Here is a 14,219-nt window from a genome sequence, read left to right on the forward strand (position 1 = left end):
GAGTGGTGGAGAAGGGGGAAGCAGAGGAGTGGTGGGAGAAGGGGGAAGCAGAGGGGAGAGAAGGGGGAAGCAGAGGAGTGGTGGGAGAAGGGGACAGCAGAGGAGTGGTGGAGAAGGGGGAAGCAGTGGAGTGGTGGGAGAAGGGGAAGCAGAGGAGTGGTGGGGAAGGGGGAAGCAGTGGAGTGGTGGGGAAGGGGGAAGCAGAGGAGTGGTGGGGAAGGGGGAAGCAGAGGAGTGGTGGAGAAGGGGGAAGCAGAGGAGTGGTGGAAGCAGAGGAGTGGTGGAGAAGGGGGAAGCAGAGGAGTGGTGGAGAAGGGGGAAGCAGTGGAGTGGTGGAGAAGGGGACAGCAGAGGAGTGGTGGAGAAGGGGGACAGCAGAGGAGTGGTGGGGAAGGGGGAAGCAGTGGAGTGGTGGAGAAGGGGGAAGCAGGGGTAAGAGGCGAGGAAGGGGGAAGCAGAGGAGTGGTGGAGAAGGGGGAAGCAGTGGGAGTGGTGGAGAAGGGGGAAGCAGGTAAGAGGCGAGGAAGGGGGAAGCAGAGGAGTGGTGGAGAAGGGGGAAGCAGTGGAGTGGTGAGAAGGGGACAGCAGAGGAGTGGTGGAGAAGGGGGAAGCAGAGGAGTGGTGGAGAAGGGGGAAGCAGGGGAGTGGTGAGAAGGGGAAGCAGAGGAGTGGTGGAGAAGGGGGAAGCAGAGGAGTGGTGGAGAAGGGGGAAGCAGAGGAGTGGTGGAGAAGGGGGAAGCAGAGGAGTGGTGGAGAAGGGGGAAGCAGGGGAGTGGTGGAGAAGGGGAAGCAGAGGAGTGGTGGAGAAGGGGGAAGCAGAGGAGTGGTGAGAAGGGGGAAGCAGAGGAGTGGTGGAGAAGGGGGAAGCAGAGGAGTGGTGGAGAAGGGGGAAGCAGAGGAGTGGTGGGAGAAGGGGGAAGCAGAGGAGTGGTGGAGAAGGCAGAGGAGTGGTGGAGAAGCAGAGGAGTGGTGGAGAAGGGGGAAGCAGAGGAGTGGTGGAGAAGGGGGAAGCAGAGGAGTGGTGGAGAAGGGGGAAGCAGAGGAGTGGTGGAGAAGGGGGAAGCAGAGGAGTGGTGGAGAAGGGGAAGCAGAGGAGTGGTGGAGAAGGGGGAAGCAGAGGAGTGGTGGAGAAGGGGGAAGCAGAGGAGTGGTGGAGAAGGGGGAAGCAGAGGAGTGGTGGGGAAGGGGGAAGCAGGGCGTGGTGGAGGGGGGAAGCAGAGGAGTGGTGGAGAAGGGGGAAGAGGAGTGGTGGAGAAGGGGAAGCAGAGGAGTGGTGGGAGGGGGAAGCAGAGGAGTGGTGGAGAAGGGAAGCAGAGGAGTGGTGGAGAAGTGGTGGGAAGCAGAGGAGTGGTGGGAGAAGGGGAAGCAGAGGAGTGGTGGGAAGGGGGAAGCAGAGGAGTGGTGGAGAAGGGGGAAGCAGAGGAGTGGTGGAGAAGGGGGAAGCAGAGGAGTGGTGGGAAGGGGGAAGCAGTGGAGTGGTGGAGAAGGGGACAGCAGAGGAGTGGTGGAGAAGGGGGAAGCAGAGGAGTGGTGGAGAAGGGGGAAGCAGAGGAGTGGTGGAGAAGGGGGAAGCAGAGGAGTGGTGGAGAAGGGGACAGCAGAGGAGTTGTGGAGAAGGGGGAAGCAGTGGAGTGGTGGAGAAGGGGGAAGCAGAGGAGTGGTGGAGAAGGGGGAAGCAGAGGAGTGGTGGAGAAGGGGGAAGCAGAGGAGTGGTGGAGAAGGGGACAGCAGAGGAGTGGTGGAGAAGGGGGAAGCAGTGGAGTGGTGGAGAAGGGGGAAGCAGAGGAGTGGTGGGGAAGGGGGAAGCAGTGGAGTGGTGGAGAAGGGGGAAGCAGAGGAGTGGTGGAGAAGGGGGAAGCAGAGGAGTGGTGGAGAAGGGGGAAGCAGGGAGTGGTGGAGAAGGGGGAAGCAGAGGAGTGGTGGAGAAGGGGGAAGCAGTGGAGTGGTGGAGAAGGGGGAAGCAGAGGAGTGGTGGAGAAGGGGAAGCAGAGGAGTGGTGGAGAAGGGGGAAGCAGGGGAGTGGTGGAGAAGGGGGAAGCAGAGGAGTGGTGGAGAAGGGGAAGCAGAGGAGTGGTGGAGAAGGGGACAGCAGAGGAGTGGTGGAGAAGGGGAAGCAGAGGAGTGGTGGAGAAGGGGGAAGCAGTGGAGTGGTGGAGAAGGTGGAAGCAGGTAAGAGGGTGGGAAGGGGGAAGCAGAGGAGTGGTGGAGAAGGGGAGCAGTGGAGTGGTGGAGAAGGGGGAAGCAGGTAAGAGGTGGTGGAAGGGGGAAGCAGAGGAGTGGTGGAGAAGGGGGAAGCAGTGGAGTGGTGGAGAAGGGGACAGCAGAGGAGTGGTGGAGAAGGGGGAAGCAGAGGAGTGGTGGAGAAGGGGAAGCAGGGGAGTGGTGGAGAAGGGGGAAGCAGAGGAGTGGTGGAGAAGGGGGAAGCAGAGGAGTGGTGAGAAGGGGGAAGCAGAGGAGTGGTGGAGAAGGGGGAAGCAGAGGAGTGGTGGAGAAGGGGGAAGCAGAGGAGTGGTGGGAAGGGGGAAGCAGGGGAGTGGTGGAGAAGGGGGAAGCAGGGGAGTGGTGGAGAAGGGGGAAGCAGAGGAGTGGTGGGGAAGGGGGAAGCAGAGGAGGGTGGAGAAGGGGGAAGCAGAGGAGTGGTGGGGAAGGGGAAGCAGAGGAGTGGTGGAGAAGCAGAGGAGTGGTGGAGAAGGGGGGAAGCAGAGGAGTGGTGGAGAAGGGGGAAGCAGAGGAGTGGTGGAGAAGGGGGAAGCAGAGGAGTGGTGGAGAGGGGGAAGCAGTGGAGTGGTGGAGAGAAGCAGAGGAGTGGTGGAGAAGGGGACACAGAGGAGTCGTGGAGAAGGGGGAAGCAGGGAGTGGTGGGGAAGGGGAAGCAGAGGAGTGGTGGGAGAAGGGGGAAGCAGTGGAGTGGTGGAGAAGGGACAGCAGAGGAGTGGTGGGAGAAGGGGGAAGCAGAGGAGTGGTGGGGAAGGGGGAAGCAGAGGAGTGGTGGAGAAGCAGAGGAGTGGTGGAGAAGCAGAGGAGTGGGGAGAAGGGGGTGGAGAAGCAGAGGAGTGGTGGAGAAGGGGGAAGCAGAGGAGTGGTGGAGGGGGAAGCAGTGGAGTGGTGGAGAAGGGGGAAGCAGAGGAGTGGTGGAGAAGGGGACAGCAGAGGAGTGGTGGGGAAGGGGGAAGCAGAGGAGTGGTGGGGAAGAAGCAGAGGAGTGGTGGAGAAGGGGGAAGCAGAGGAGTGGTGGGGAAGGGGAAGCAGAGGAGTGGTGGAGAAGGGGGAAGCAGTGGAGTGGTGGAGAAGGGGGAAGCAGAGGAGTGGTGGAGAAGGGGGAAGCAGAGGAGTGGTGGAGAAGGGGACAGCAGAGGAGTGGTGGAGGAGGGGGAAGCAGTGGAGGGGGAGAAGGGGAAGCAGAGGGAGTGGTGGGGAAGGGGGAAGCAGAGGAGTGGTGGGAGAAGGGGGAAGCAGAGGAGTGGTGGGGAAGGGGGAAGCAGAGGAGTGGTGGGGAAGGGGAAGCAGAGTGAGTGGTGTGTGGAGAAGGGGAAGCAGAGGAGTGGTGGAGAAGCAGAGGAGTGGTGGAGAAGGGGGAAGCAGAGGAGTGGTGGAGAAGGGGGAAGCAGAGGAGTGGTGGAGAAGGGGAAGCAGAGGAGTGGTGGAGAAGGGGAAGCAGAGGAGTGGTGGAGAAGGGGAAGCAGAGGAGTGGTGGGAGAAGGGGAAGCAGGTAAGAGGCAGAGGAAGGGGGAAGCAGAGGAGTGGTGGGAGAAGGGGGAAGCAAAGGAGTGGTGGAGAAGGGGGAAGCAGAAGTGGTGGAGAAGGGGGAAGCAGAGGAGTGGTGGAGAAGGGGGAAGCAGAGGAGTGGTGGGAGAAGGGGACAGCATAGGAGTGGTGGGAGAAGGGGGAAGCAGAGGAGTGGTGGAGAAGGGGAAGCAGGGGAGTGGTGGAGAAGGGGGAAGCAGAGGAGTGGTGGAGGGGGAAGCAGAGGAGTGGTGGAGAAGGGGGAAGCAGAGGAGTGGTGGAGAAGGGGAACAGAGGAGTGGTGGAGAAGGGGGAAGCAGAGGAGTGGTGGAGAAGGGGGAAGCAGGGGAGTGGTGGGAAGGGGGAAGCAGGGAGTGGTGGAGAAGGGGGAAGCAGAGGAGTGGTGGAGAAGGGGGAAGCAGAGGAGTGGTGGAGAAGCAGAGGAGTGGTGGGAAGAAGCAGAGGAGTGGTGGGGAGAAGCAGAGGAGTGGTGGAGAAGGGGGAAGCAGAGGAGTGGTGGAGAAGGGGGAAGCAGAGGAGTGGTGGAGAAGGGGGAAGCAGAGGAGTGGTGGAGAAGGGGGAAGCAGAGGAGTGGTGGAGAAGGGGGAAGCAGAGGAGTGGTGGAGAAGGGGGAAGCAGAGAGGAGTGGTGGGAAGGGGGAAGCAGAGGAGTGGTGGAGAAGGGGAAGCAGAGGAGTGGTGGAGAAGGGGAAGCAGAGGAGTGGTGGGGAAGGGGAAGCAGAGGAGTGGTGGAGAAGGGGGAAGCAGTGGAGTGGTGGAGAAGGGGGAAGCAGAGGAGTGGTGGAGGCAGAGGGGAAGCAGAGGAGTGGTGGAGAAGGGGGAAGCAGAGGAGTGGTGGAGAAGGGGGAAGCAGAGGAGTGGTGGAGAAGGGGGAAGCAGTGGAGTGGTGGAGAAGGGGGAAGCAGAGGAGTGGTGGGAAGGGGGAAGCAGAGGAGTGGTGGAGAGGGGAAGCAGAGGAGTGGTGGGGAAGGGGGAAGCAGAGGAGTGGTGGGGAGGGGGAAGCAGAGGAGTGGTGGAGAAGGGGGAAGCAGAGGAGTGGGGAGAAGCAGAGGAGTGGTGGAGAAGGGGGAAGCAGAGGAGTGGTGGAGAAGCAGAGGAGTGGTGGAGAAGGGGGAAGCAGAGGAGTGGTGGAGAAGGGGTAAGCAGAGGAGTGGTGGAGAAGGGGAAGCAGAGGAGAGGTGGAGAAGGGGGAAGCAGAGGAGTGGTGGAGAAGGGGGAAGCAGAGGAGTGGTGGAGAAGGGGGAAGCAGAGGAGTGGTGGAGAAGGGGAAGCAGTGGAGTGGTGGAGAAGGGGGAAGCAGGTAAGAGGCGAGGAAGGGGGAAGCAGGGGAGAGGTGGGGAAGGGGGAAGGGGCAAAGAAAAGAGGGAGGGATAAAGGACATGAAAACAACAAGAATGGAGCCCTAAACTTGAATGCTAAAAGGCTCCCTGTTTTACAATGAGGCCCTTTGCTACACTATTTGTACCTTTATTTAACAAATAGTGCCTTGAAGGTCACATAGGAGACCTTTATTTAACCAAGTAAGTTCCTTTGAGGTCTCAGAGAGACCTTTATTTAACCAGGTAGTGCCTTTGAGGTCTCAGGGAGACCTGTGAAAGGAACTAAATGAAAGGAACTAAAAGGAAAGGAACTAAAGGAACTAAAAGGAAATGGAACTAAAAGGACAGGAACTAAAGGAACTAAAAGGAAAGGAACTAAAGGAACAAAAGTAAAGGAACTAAAGGAAAGGAACTAAAAAGACAGGAACTAAAGGAAAGGAACTAAAAGAAAGGAACTAAAAGGACAGGAACTAAAAGGAACTAAAAGGAAAGGAACAAAAGGAAAGGAACTAAAGGAAATGAACTAAAGGAAAGGAACTAAAGGGAACTAAAGGAACTAAAAGGAAAGGAACTAAAGGAACTAAAAGGAAAGGAACTAAAGGAACTAAAAGGAAAGGAACTAAAGGAACAGGAACTGAAAGGAACTAAAGTAACTAAAGGAAAAGTAACTAAAGGAACTAAAAGGAAAGGAACTAAAGGAACTAAAAAAGGAAAAGGAACTAAAGGAAAAAGGAAAGGAACTAAAGGAACTAAAAGAAAGAACTAAAAAAGGACTAAAGGAACTAAAAGGAAATGAACTAAAGGAACTAAAAGGAAATGAACTAAAAGAACTAAAAGGAATGATTCAATTAGCTAAATCAAGTATATTCCAGCACTGTATTCACTCCCAGAACTCAGTGAAACTATCCTGTATAGATAACTGTTAACTGTACTCACTCCCAGAACTCGGTGACGAAGCGAGGTGAAGTTGGTGATGTTAGCGGCCAGCATCAGGGTCTTGTTCTTACGGACGGTGTCCTCCACACAGCGGTCTGTGTTCCAGGAGTTCTTACACTTGGCCCAGGGCAGCTCCGGCTGGAAGCACTGGAACAGGTAGTACAAACCCCAGGCCAGGATCACTATGTAGTAGATGTTCAGGAGGGACACGATCACAATAGAAGCGTAGCCGATACCTGGGGGAGGGGGGGATGGAAAGGTCAGGTCTCATGAATATTAATCTTGCCAGACATCAGAAAACATGACATATTCAGAGGCTTGCGTCTGGATCAGAGAGATTATAGTACACTGTACAAAAACACTTAGGGAGATTTGATATTAAGAAACCCAATGTAGCTAAATGTTGCAATGAACTCATGTGTATGTTTTGAATGCTGTTGTAATCATTTAGAATTAGGATGTGAAAATCTCCTCTTCTCCTCCCCCCGCTCCTCATCCTCTCCTCTCATCCCCCTCCTCCCTCGTTTCCTCCATTCTCTCCCTTTCCCTCACAGATCACATGTTAACACCCCTGTTGAAAACAAACAGCAATGATAACGCCCCCCCACAGTCACTCAACGTCACTACCCTGAATAAAAATCTACCTCCCTTCCTCCATCCTCCCCCTCCCTCCACTCATCCCACTGTCACCCCTCTTGTCACTTCCCTTAATGAAAAAGAAACTGGGGCGCCCCCACCAATCCATTTAGGCAGGCAGACGCCAGGGCTGAAAAGTGACAGCTTGTTATGCTGATGTCTCAATGTATTATACAAGTAGAGAGGGTTAGAGTGAGGCTTGGCCTGGTTTTTGCTGGAGGTGAGTGCCTGTCTGTGTCCCAAACAGCACCCTATTCCCTATACAGTGCAATACTTTTGGCCCATACTGCACTATGTAGGGGACAACTGAATGCCGTTTGAGATGTAGCCTTTGTATACAGGTAGAGCTTGTCAGCCTGCTGCCATCTAGACTGATACATACAGTGTACTAGCATGGTCTGTCCTGTTTCTGAGATGTCTGTCTGTCTGTCTGTCTGTCTGTCTGTCTGTCTGTCTGTCTGTCTGTCTGTCTGTCTGTCTGTCTGTACTACTGTGTCTGTCTGTCTGTCTGTCTGTCTGTACTACTGTGTCTGTCTGTCTGTCTGTCTGTCTGTCTGTCTGTCTGTCTGTCTGTCTGTCTGTCTGTCTGTCTGTCTGTCTGTCTGTCTGTACTACTGTCTGTCTGTCTGTCTGTCTGTCTGTCTGTCTGTCTGTCTGTCTGTCTGTCTGTCTGTCTGTCTGCCTGTACTACTGTGTCTGTCTGTCTGTCTGTCTGTCTGTCTGTCTGTCTGTCTGTCTGTCTGTACTACTGTGTCTGTCTGTCTGTCTGTCTGTCTGTCTGTCTGTCTGTCTGTCTGTCTGTCTGTCTGTCTGTCTGTCTGTCTGTCTGTCTGCCTGTACTACTGTGTCTGTCTGTCTGTCTGCCTGTACTACTACTGTGTCTGTCTGTCTGTCTGTCTCCTTCTTGGGTCAGACCTCATTCTAGGCATCCCTGTCATGTTTTCCTGTCTGCTGCCATAGCAACCTATAATTCCAGCACACTCTGTTCACAGCATGGCTGAGTCTCGAGGGCTTGTCTGTGTGTGTGTGTGTGGGGGCCTTTAAAGAATCTCAGGTATAAAATATATTTTGATATGCCTAAACACTGTGTCTTTCTGTCATGATTCCATATGTGTTATTTCATAGTTTTGATGTCTTCACTATTATTCTACAATGTAGACAATAGAAAAATAAAGGAAAACTCCTTCTGGAGTAGGTGTCCAAACTTTTGACTGGCATACTGTCATCTTTCAGTTCCACATAGCAGCCTATAATTCAGCACAACCAGTAGGTCACATGTCAGTACATACACACACAACCAGTAGGTCACATGTCAGTAGGCATACACACACACAACTCAGGTATAAGGTCACATGTCAGTACATACACACACACAATTCCAGTAGGTCACATGTGATGTACATACACACAACACAACCAGTAGGAAACATGTCAGTACAAAAACACCTTGAATGAGTAGGTCACATGTCAGTACTTTACACACACACACAACCAGTAGGTCACATGTCAGTACATACACACACAACCAGTAGGTCATGTCAGTACATACACACACACACACAACCAGTAGGTCATGTCAGTACACACACACACAACCAGTAGGTCACATGTCAGTACATACACACACACACACACACACAACCAGTAGGTCACATGTCAGTACATACACACACACACACAACCAGTAGGTCACATGTCAGTACATACACACACAACCAGTAGGTCACATGTCCAGTACATACACACACACAACCAGTAGGGCCTGTGTCAGTACATACACAACCAGTAGGTCACATGTCAGTACACACAGTACACACACACACAACCAGTAGGTCACATGTCAGTACATACACACACACACACAACCAGTAGGTCACATGTCAGTACATACACACACACAACCAGTAGGTCACATGCCAGTACATACACACACAACCAGTAGGTCACATGTCAGTACACACACACACACACACAACCAGTAGGTCACATGTCAGTACATACAACCCACCAGTAGGTCACATGTCTGTACACACAACCAGTAGGTCACATGCCAGTACACACACACACACAACCAGTAGGTCACATGTCAGTACACACACACACACAACCAGTAGGTCACATGTCAGTACATACACACACACACAACCAGTAGGTCACATGTCAGTACATACACACACACACAACCAGTAGGTCACATGCCAGTACACACACACAACCAGTAGGTCACATGTCAGTACACGCACACACCAACACAACCAGTAGGTCACATGTCAGTACATACACACACACAACCAGTAGGTCACATGGGGAGAAACACACAACCAGTAGGTCATTTGTTTCTTCAAACACAAGCTTTCTGTTCACATGTCAGTGAGATGGAATCCACACAACGCGTGGTTCTGTATAATACTGTATGTTTCCTTGAATTAGTTCAGGATGTTATGGTCACTTGTGATGTACACACAACCAGTAGGTCACATGTTTGTACACACATACATAGGTCACATGTCTGTAAAATAACTAAATATCAGAAACAGACACACAACAAAAAGGTCACATGTACCTTACATACAACCAGTAGGTTCATGTTTTCATCAACCAGTAGGTCTATGTCTGTACATACCAGTTGCAGTCGGAGGTTTACACCAACCAGTAGGTCACATGTCTGTACATACAATTTTCACATGTCTGTACATTCCTGACATTTAATCCCGTAAAACATTCCCTGTTAAGTTTGTGAAATGTCATAATAATAGCAGAGAGAATTATTTTATTTCAGCTTTTATTTCTTTCATCACATTAACAGTGCGTCAGAAGTTTGCATACACTCAATTAGTATTTGCTAGCATTGCCTTTCCATTGTTTAACTTGGGTCAACGTTTCGGAGTGGCGTCCACAAGCTTCCCACAATAAGTTGGGTGAATGTTGGCCCATTCCTCCTGACAGAGCTGGTGTAACTGAGTCAAGTTTGTAGGCCTCCTTGCTTTCGCGCAAACTTTTTCAGTTCTATACGACAGGATATAGGATTATAGGCTTGAGGTCAGGGCTTTGTGATGGCCACTCCAATACCTTGACTTTTGTCCTTAAGCCATTATGCCACAACTTTGGATGTATGCTTGGGGTCATTGTCCAGTGGAATACCCATTTGCAACCAAGTTTTTACTTCCTGACTGATGTCTTGATGTTGCTAATATACATATTTGTCCCTCCTCATGAAGCCATCTATTTTGTGAAGTGCACCAGTCCCTCCTGCAGCCAGCACCCCCACAGCATGATGCTGCCACCCCGTGCTTCACAGTTGGGATGGTGTTCTTTTGCTTACAAGCGTCCCCCTTTTTCCTCCAAACATAACAATGGTCATTATGATCAAACAGTTCTATTTTTGTTTCATTAGACCAGAGACATTCTCCAAAAGAGTCTGATCTTTGTCCTCATGTGCAGTTGCAAACATTGTCTGGCTTTTTTTATGACAGTTTTGGAGCAGTGGCTTCTTCCTTGCTGGCGCCTTTTCAGGTTAGGTCGATATAGGACTCAATTTACTGTGGATATAGATACTTTAGTACCTGTTTCCTCCAGCATCTTCACAAGGTCCTTTGCTGTTGTTCAGGATTGATTGCATTTTTCGCAACAAAGTACGACTGTCTCTAGGTGACAGAAGGCATCTCCTTCCTGAGATGTTTGACGGTAACGTGGTCCCATGGTGTTTGCTCTTGCGTGCCATCGCTTGTACAGATGAGCGTGGTACCTTCATGCATTTGGAAATCGAACCAGACTTGTGAAGGTCTACATTTTCTGAGGTCTTGGCTGATTTCTTTTCATTTTCCCATGATGTCAAGCAAAAGGCACTAAGTTTGAAGGTCGGCCTTGAAATACATTCACAGGTACACCTCAATTGATTTCAAAAATAATATCAATTAGCCTATCAAAAGCTTCTAAAGCCATGACATCATTTTCTGGAATTTTCCAAGCTGTTTAAAGGTGCAGTCAACAAAGTGTATGTAATCTTCTGACCCACTGGAATTGTGATACAGTGAATTATAAGTGAAATAATCTGTCTGTAAACAATTGTTGGAAAAATGACTTGTGTCGTGCACAAAGTAGATGTCTAAACCGACTTGCCAAAACTATAGTTTGTTAACAATAAATGTGTGGAGTGGTTGAAAAGCGAGTTTTAATGACTCCAACCTAAGTGTACGTAAACTTCCAACTTCAACTGTATCTAAAGCAGCCAAGGTATATCAGTTGGCAGTTAGTTGGCAGTTAGGAGAGGAGGAAGTCTACAGGGAACAGGATGCATCTGCAGTAGAGGACACCTAGCAACCAGGCAGTATCAAAATAAGGCTAGTTGATTGGACTCCCCTGGAGTCAGTGTGGGCGAGGCAGAGCCAGTGTAATATAATGTGTGGTATCTTTCCTGGCCTGAATATGGTTGCCCTGTCCATCAATTATTTACTATTCCTTAGCAGGCTACGCCATTCGTACATCACAACATTTGATTGCTGCTAAAGGTCATTGACCTGATTTGACCCGAGAATGTTCTGCTCTTCTACAGTAGCTTTGAGTGCCAGGTCGTCTTTGCAAATAAGATTCTATTTTTTTAATTGACTTACCTGTATGAATAAAAGTTGAATTCATTTTATATTTATTTAACTACGAAATACCCTTGAGGGTAGAAACCTATTTTATGAGGGCGACCTGAAATAATACCAAAAAATAAATAAAAAAATGTACTCACCAGTAAAGATGTACTCACCAGTAAAGATGTACTCACCAGTAAAGATGTACTCACCAGTAACTCACCAGTAAAGATGTACTCACCAGTAACTCACCAGTAAAGATGTACACACCAGTAAAGATGTACTCACCAGTAACTCACCAGTAAAGATGTACTCACCAGTAACTCACCAGTAAAGGTGTGCTCACCAGTAAAGATGTGCTCACCAGTAACTCACCAGTAAAGATGTACTCACCAGTAACTCACCAGTAAAGATGTACTCACCAGTAACTCACCAGTAAAGATGTACTCACCAGTAACTCACCAGTAACTTACCAGTAAAGATGTACTCACCAGTAAAGATGGGGCAGAGTTTCTCCCAGCAGGTGATCCCACCCTCGGAGGTGTACTGTCCCAGGGCCACCTCCAGGAAAAACACAGGGAGACCGCCGCCAAAGAGGAAGATAGTGTACGGGATGAGAAATGCACCTGGAGGAGGAGAAGACGAATAACCTTAACCACGGTAACCACAAATGTGTCAGATTCAAAAGACAAAAAAAGTGGGACAAAACCAACGGAGTATGTGTGAATCAAGGGAGTAACTTTCTCAATCGGAGTATTACGGTAAACAATTAGACGTCCGTCATGTTAGAAGGGAGTGAGATGGAGGACAGTCGTTAGTCGAGTAAGTCAACCTTCGAACGGTTGGTCAATTGGAATGGCTTTGAACTGCAAAGCCTTCAGGTTCTAGACCTAGACAGCAGCTGTAATGGGAACCATGGTTACATGCAGAGAGACTGCTACCTGATGACCTGTATCAACACCATCTGCTGACTTTAATCCCCTCGTAGAACGCAACACTCTACGTCTTCTGCTTGCATGGCTATGACCCCATTGACCCCAAACCTCTTTAGAATACAGAGTTGGAACTGAATGTCTTCATTCCATCTCAGCCTTCGTGTCCTAGTCAGTAGCTGTAAAAGGAGACAGAAACTCACCTCCGCCATTCTTATAGCAGAGGCATGGGGAAACGCCCAGACGTTCCTAAACCCACGCAGGCACGCCAGCGACGGACGGGACAAAGTCCAGTTTGGAGTTCCACTTCTCCCTCGCTGGACGGGCTTCCCCTCTGCCTCGTCCGCGGAGCCAGTGCCAGGGCTCTTCCCACAGGAAGGCTTCAGCGTGTCCTTATGGAAGTCCTTCAGACACTGGAGCTTCTCTTTCTGTGCCATGCTGCAGGAGGAGATGGAGAGGATTAGATAGAGTTCGTCTGAGGCCGTTGATATCGTAAAGACCGTAACACAGCTCTATTTAACCTGTCAAACGCCACAGCTATAATTCACACCTACACATACACATACAGTCATGTCAACACAAATTCTCAGAGGGGCTTGGATATCCCCTTCACCTTATCTAAACCTGGTATGGAGTAACTTATCTTATATGCATCAATCAATCATTCCACATGTCTATAATACTGGAGTAATATTTTAGATTTTAGTAATTCATAACTAGGCGGGAATTGCTTGGTGTAATAATCTTGAAGTATGTGTGCTATCATATAGGGCCAACACCCAACGAGGTATGATATACATAGTCATAGAATTGTATATTCAGTTCCTATTCACCTCTGAGCTGCCACTCAAAAAATAAAAAGACATTTAAAAAAAAGGTATGTGAATACAAAAGCATTGATCATTTTGATGAGTTAACAAATAATACATTTGTTATGTAAAGGAAAACAAACTAAAGGAAGTGAGCCTCCACCCCCAACCCCACCCAGCCAACATGTCTCCACCCCCAACCTCCCATCTCATTGCCCCAACCCCACCCAGCTGACATGTCTCCACCCCCAACCTCCCATCTCATTGCCCCAACCCCACCCAGCCAACATGTCTCCACCCCCAACCCCACCCGGCCAACATGTCTCCACCTCCAACCCCACCCAGCCAGCATATCTCCATCCAACGTTTGTTTTCTTCATTTTTATTATTGGACATAAAATATAGTAAAAACACCAGCCAATCGGCTAAATGTGATTTTAATTTGTTTCATAGTGTTCCCACGCATATAATAGAGAGATTTAAGCAAGGTTTGAAATTATTATGTTTGAGTAAAATGTTATACCTGTTTGGGCTTCTTGCTGGTCAATTTTAAGTCTACAAATGATTTGTCATTATGTTCCGGACACCTAACCATCGGCTCGAGAACATTTCAGCCCGCGGCTGAATCTTGTTGATGATCCTTGGCCTACATAATCATGATATTTAGTCCGAATTTGACTGGATTGCCATTTTGGCGTCATACTAAATAAGGATTTGTTCTGGTAAAATAAAAGTTAACCTTCAGTTGAAGTCGGAAGATTACATACACCTTAGCCAAGTACATTTAAACTCAGTTTTTCACAATTCCTGACATTTAATCCTCTTGTGAAATGTCAGAATAATAGCAGAGAGAATGATTTATTTCTGTTTTTATTTCTTTCAACACATTCCCAGTGGGTCAGAAGTTTACATACACTCAATTAGTATTTGGTAGCATTGCCTTTAAATTGTTTAACTTGGGTCAAACACTTTGGGTAGCCTTCCATAAGCTTCCCACAATAAGTTGGGGGAATTTTGGCCCATTCCTCCTGACAGAGCTGGTGTAACTGAGTCAGGTTTGTAGGCCTCCTTGCTCGTACATGCTTTTTCAGTTCTGCCCCAAAATTTTCTATGGGATTGAGGTCAGGGCTTTTGATGGCCAATCCAATACCTTGACTTTGTTGTCCTTAAGCCATTTTGCCACAACTTTGGAAGTATGCTTGGGGTCATTGTCCATTTGGAAGACCCATTTGTGAAAAAGCTTTAACTTCCTGACTGATGTCTTGAG

At 49.7% G+C, this 14,219-nt stretch overlaps 1 pseudogene; it reads right to left on the reverse strand.

The window, feature by feature from the left end:
* The window catches only part of LOC135534043 (sodium- and chloride-dependent taurine transporter-like), a 28,357-nt pseudogene extending 15,777 nt beyond the window's left edge, over positions 1–12,580 (reverse strand).
* Between the last annotated feature and the right edge of the window lie 1,639 nt (positions 12,581–14,219).

The sequence above is a fragment of the Oncorhynchus masou genome, unplaced genomic scaffold (assembly GCF_036934945.1).
Source record: "Oncorhynchus masou masou isolate Uvic2021 unplaced genomic scaffold, UVic_Omas_1.1 unplaced_scaffold_2941, whole genome shotgun sequence".
Classification (NCBI taxonomy): Eukaryota; Metazoa; Chordata; class Actinopteri; order Salmoniformes; family Salmonidae; genus Oncorhynchus; species Oncorhynchus masou.